Genomic DNA, 6183 nt, shown 5'->3' on the forward strand with positions numbered 1-6183 from the left:
GTAAACGATTGAGGCAAGAAGAAATCACCTATCTCTGCCTTTAAGAACCAAAGATTTGAGTGCATCTGAAATGAAAACATTACCCATGTGCACAGTAACTCATAAGATGCAGCCCACTTCCGCCTACATCATTCCTGTCAGACCTACATTTTTTCCCCTCTGAGTAAGAAAGCCTAACTACATCCTAGGAAAGAAACTGAGGCATACAGGACATCAGGGATCTGTCTGAGGTCAATTGGAAATGAGTAAGACAGGAAGCCAAGTTTTCTGATTCTAGTAACAATTGCTAACAGTGTGGTTACTATTACATGCTATGCAGATTTCACTGCCTCATTTTAACTCTGTCTTCATGATCCTAGGAGCTAGATGCTATTATTCCTTTCTCTCTCTTTATAAGCAAGAAAATTAAGGCATAGAAAGGAGATGCAATATACCTAAGCTTGCTCAGGTGGACAGAGACAGAGCTGTGACTTGAACTCAAGTGGTCTCAACAGGGCCAACACCTTCATTTCCATCAGTATAATGTACCTTTGCACTATAGCTCTGGTACATGGCTGCAGTCTGGGTCCAAACAATCCTCAGAAGGACCCAGACAGGGCTAGGTTACCACATGCTGTACAGAAGGGCAGGCCAGGGGCCAGACTCAGCCTCCTAAGCAATAGGAAACAGATGGAAAGTAGGGGTAGAAGCCAAAGAATGTTTTTTCCAGTCTGCATGTTGTAGTGAGAAGTAGTGGTACTAAAGGCCATCTTCTCTCCAAGACAGACCCTGGGGAGAAAGGGCCAGGCCAGATGGCAGCCCACTCCTGGGTCCATGATTTGAAACAACAGTTTTATGGAGGGAAAAGCAACTGGAGGGAACAGGTACCAGCAATAGTTTTGGGGCTCCTTAATCAAGTAACACTGAGCAATCAAATCAAAATAGTTTAGGTAGTGATGGCCCTGCCTGCCTTATTGGAGTCCAAAGCTGACTCTTGAGCCCAAACCAAGGCATAACCCCTACTCAGGACCAGTGATGGGAAATGGTCCAGAAGAGGAAGCAACAGATGCAGATGATGACAAGTCTGATAGAAGCAATGAGACAGGGCAGACAAGGTGCACCCTGTGGGCAGAGAAGGTGCAGCCAAATCCAAGAAGCACCCTTGGGGAATCAAAGGATCCGGACGCATGCAGATTGGAGCTTCAGGACCCAGAAAGAGCAGAGGTCCTGGGAGTCCATCCCAATATTCCAACAGAGCCTCTTACCCTTTGGGGCCAAACTCAGCCTGCTTCTCCATTCCCAAGCTTTCATCAGCCCTGATTCAATGCCCAGACACAGCCTTACAGGAATAACCTACCCATCAATAAGCCTACGGGAAGTGTATAACATGCATTGATGTTGGCCATCATAAACTGCTCATTTTCATGGATACAATAATCTAAGAATCTAAACTCTTGGATTATTAGTAACTAGGGTCCTTTAAGTAGCCTCCTCATACAGGAACCCATCCCCTGCTGTTAGGTCTCCACCCAAACCTACCACTAACAACAGGAACTATTCACTCAACTTCATGACCCCTTATTGTCAGAGGTAAACAGACCAGGCAGGTCACTCATGACCTGAGTGGGCTGGGCCTGTGGAATGATGTTTACAGGGGAGACCATGGGGGCCACAGGAAAGTCAACAGATAGGTGGTGGTCTGGTTTTTCACGTGGAGTTGAAACTTAAGTCTTTGCTCAAACTCTCTTGTTTAAAGGCATCATCAAATCAAAATATCGCCAAATAATTCAAAAAAGTTAACAAGGATGCATAAGACCAAATAAAAACAGGTTTTAGGAGCTAAAGAGATGGCTCAATGGTTAAGAGCACTGGCTGCCCTGCCAGGGGAGACACATTGTGTTCCCAGTATCCACAGGGTAGTTCACAACTGCTGTAACTCCAGTTCCCAGGAACCTGATGGCACTGCATGCACATGGTGCACAGACATGTAAACAGGCAAAACATTCATATGCACAGAATAATAAATAAATGAATAAAATTTAAAGTTTGGAGGAAAAAAAACAGGTTTAGGCTACATCTGGACCTTCAGCACACCATGTCCGTCTGTCTCACAAGCATGGCACAACAGATTAAGTTACCATTGTCCATGGCCGCAGGCCTAGAAGACAGAGCCTAAGTGTGCCTGAAAAGGAGTGCAGAGGAACCCTGTTTAGGTTCTACAGATCCCGGGACCACATCTCACTCCCCCCACCTCCAGACCCTCACCACGCTGCTCTGAGACTTCTGCTTCCTCTACCTAAGCTAGGTCAGAGCCTACCAGCTAACCTGTGAATGAAGGACTTCAAAATCACACACACTACTTAGCCCCTCTGGTCTACACTGCCCAAGGCCACCCTATACCTATTATCTGTCTTCCTAGGTGGATTTTTATTTGACCCTACCCTAAATTACTAAAACCCAAGTCTGGCTAGCCACATTAAATGAGATGATAATGTAAAAACCCACAGAGAAATATTTAGTGAGGACAGGGAACTGGCAGAGAAGAGCTAGACTCATTCACCTTCCCTTAAGACAGTCGGCTCACCTCAAGTATGACTGGGTGAGACAGCTCAGCATCCTTAGATGGCACTGGACTTGTGGTGGGAGCGCCACCTGGTGTCTACTCTAGAACAGACACGTCCTAGGGACTGAGGACAGAAACTCCCAAACCTTCCATGAGAAAAGCTCCTCCCTCCAGCCCATTCCTATGCCACAAACCCATCTCTGAGCCTCCATTCTTGGTCTCCAGGGCCTGGAGCCAAGACAATCACATGAAGTCACATGGAACCCATAGAATCTAACATCTCCTGACTAGATGGGGCTGCAAGGTCCCTGTCTCAGCCTGGCTGCTAAGTTATTAGGCAATGCCCTGTCTCAGACCAACCCTCCTATCCTCCTCCTCCTCTTCCTCCTCTTCTACTTTTTTTTTTAAGCTTTATTATTTATTATGTATACAGCATGTATGACTGCAGGCCAGAAGAGGGCACCAGATCTCATTACAGATGGTTGTGAGCCACCATGTGGTTGCTGGGAACTGAACTCAGGACCTCTGGAAGAGCAGTCAGTGCTCTTAACCTCTAAGCCATCTCTCCAGCCCCCTTCTCCTACTTCTTGTTCCTCCTCCCTTCCTCCTCTTCTTCCTCTTCCTTCTCTGTCTCTTCTTTTTCCTCCTCTTCTTTTTCTTCTTTGCAGGGTCTTATGCTCTTGCAGTCCAGGCTGGCCTCAAATCCTCCTGCCCCAGTCTCTTAGGTACTGGGATCACAGGTGTGAGCCACCATGTTTTATTTACAAAATGAAAAAAGAACCAAAGCAGCTGCTTTCCTGACCTTGCTCCTCTCTGGATCAGGACAAAGCATTCTGGTCCTACTTTCTGTTTTTTCTTCTTGCTTGGACACTGGATTACATGTACTTTTACCACACTTTCCATAGGATAGGTTCCCAGGACCCTCTGAGCTCTGATATGATCCTCAGGCTAGCTAAGGCCCTATCAGTGAGACCACATGTAGAGCTGTGCTCCCCAAAAGCATTCACCTTCTCTCATGAATGCAAAAACCCATGAATCACAGACCAAATGCAGTACTCAAAAGACATTCATGCAGTCTAACTTGGAAGCCCCTTACCACAGCCCTCATGGCCTCACAGTCTCTAAGTGCATGTTTCTGGGGATAGTGCACTCTACCATGGAGCAACCCTGCCTATTTTCTTGAGCTCTGCACAAAGGCTCCTTCCTCAGTGAATACCAAACAGTGGTCTGAAATTTACCCTCTAAAATCATACAGCGTGTGTCTATTCACTCTTTCTAGAATACAACCCTTCACGAATTTAGGTCACATCCTTTGAAGTATTTTTTAAAGATTTATTTGTGTGTGTGTGTGTGTGTGTGTGTGTGTGTGTGTGTGTGTGTACACTTGCGTATGTATGCATGTGCGTTTATACAGGCGCCCTCCGAGGCCAGAGGTGTTGGATCCCCTGGAGTTAGTTAGAAACAGCTGTGAACTGAATACTTAATATATAACCACTGGACTTCAACCCCAAATTCGCTTTTTTTTTTTCAATCAAGGTAAATAATTCCAATCCCCAAAAGGTCCTTCATAGGGCTTCCCTTGGAGTCTAATAATTGGTTGATTCTCAAGACATGGTCAGTCAGTTATTTAACAAACTTCTCCTGGCCCCTAAGCAGTCTAGTGTGTGTCCATCTCTTTTAAAGGTCATGCGCAGATCAGAACACAGCAGCTGTAGCAGAGGCTGGGTAGTAAAGACCGGCTTCCTTGCTTCCGATTTTAAGCATCACTGGAGGTACTGTCTTCTAAGGATGAAACAGGTATCTGAATCCTATCAGTTTTACTCAGAGGTCATCACGGGCCAATTTCTAACCATTAACAAAGTTTCTCTGGAATTAAGGGCTCAATTTGAATTGGGGCTCAAGAGGAGACAAAATGAGAACACATTAGACAAACAAAATTTGCTTTCTTTCTATAAGACTTATTTGTTTTTTATATGTATGGGTGTTTGTTTTTTATATGTATGGGTGGAATGTATGTAAGTGCACAGGTGTGTGTGTGTGTGTGTGTGTGTGTGTGTGTGTGTGTGTGTGTGTGTGTGTGTGTGCCTGGTACCTGCAGAGGCTAGAATAAGGCATCAGATCCTCTGGAACTGGAGTTTTGGGCAGTTATAAGCTGGGAACCAAACCCAGGTCCTCTGCAAAAGCAGCCAGTGTTCTTAACCACTGAGCCATCCCTCCAGCACTTTAGACTTTCCCTGTGCTGTCTTCTTGGTAGGATTCTGGCTCCTTGAATATTCCCCGACCCAGCTCTGGAGTGCCTGGAGATAGTGTATCTATAATACACACACTGTTAATATCTATAGACATAGAGTATATTGTCAAACAAGACACAACTGAGGCTCCCCGAATACAGATCATCTGTGGAAGAGTGGATCTGACTTAGAAACCTGTTCCCCTCCCACACCTAAGCTGCCACTTTCAGGATGAGTGTTTAATAAACTCTTAGGCCCAGGTAGCTTCCAGACTGTGGGATGAGGACAAGACCCGGTGAGTGCAATAATGGGATTAAGTTGGATACACTTTCACCCAAGCCCTGGAAAGGCTGATTTCCCATCACCAAGTCACATCTACTAAATGGCAGCACTCATGGGCACAGGGCAATAAAAACCTGCTTTTCAAGGTTGTTAGGAGAATGCACAGTGAGACCCCAACTCAATCCCCGAACAGAAAAAATGCCTGATAAATGAGCACCATTGCACTGCACTGCGGGCCCCTAGCTTTGCCAAGGCAGAGGCGGCCAGTGCCTAGGTCATCATGAAAGGCACTTCTGGCATAGAGAAGGCTGAATTCTGTAACCAGCAACTGCAGAGTCTGTGGGACCAAGACAGGCTAAGCTGACATGAACACAGCCCAGAGCCAGAGAAGGCCCAAGCTGTGGGAGTCAGGAGAGGCAAACAGAGAGGCATGTGAATAAACTCCCCAGCATCCTCATCAAGCAGTCACTGCCAAGGCCCGTGGCAGAGGAAACAAGAAGCCACCTCGGGGTAAGGATCTGAGCTTGGTCTGGGGCCCAGGCCAGATGGGGCTGAGTCGAGGAGCAGAACCCGGGCCCATGTGCCCAGCAAGCTGTGCCAGCCCAGTCCATGTCAGCCCAGCCAAATCCGAGTTATATCAGGAGAGAGGATCTGTGCAGAAAGCTCACCCATCTCTGCATATCTGCATATTCTATTTTGGGGTCTCTCTTCCTTTTTTTTTCCCTTAGCTTCCTAGAAAAGTTCTCGTCATCAATTCCAACTTCACCTCTGTTGAACTGCAAATGCTCACTCAATCATCCCATCTCCTCTCCAATTATTCATTCACCTCTCCCTCACTAGCAAGGCTGTCCCGAGACCCCTGACCTCTTTGCCTCCAATGCCCACTGCTTATTCGGGGCCAGTTCTTGCAGCTCAGATCCAGCCCCATTGTAACATCTCCCTAAGGTCACCAAAGCACAAGTCCCTGGGTCCAAGGTCTGCCCTTCTGAGACTAGGTTTGCCTGGCATCTGACACCACTGACCATGCCCTCTGTCCACTTCCTTCTACCCCACTTTGGTGACCCCTGTTAGCCCCTTCCCAGAAGCAGATCTCTTTCCCACATCTCCCAGTTCCTGTTTCCCATACAG

The sequence above is a fragment of the Peromyscus leucopus genome, chromosome 7 (assembly GCF_004664715.2).
Source record: "Peromyscus leucopus breed LL Stock chromosome 7, UCI_PerLeu_2.1, whole genome shotgun sequence".
Taxonomy (NCBI): Eukaryota; Metazoa; Chordata; class Mammalia; order Rodentia; family Cricetidae; genus Peromyscus; species Peromyscus leucopus.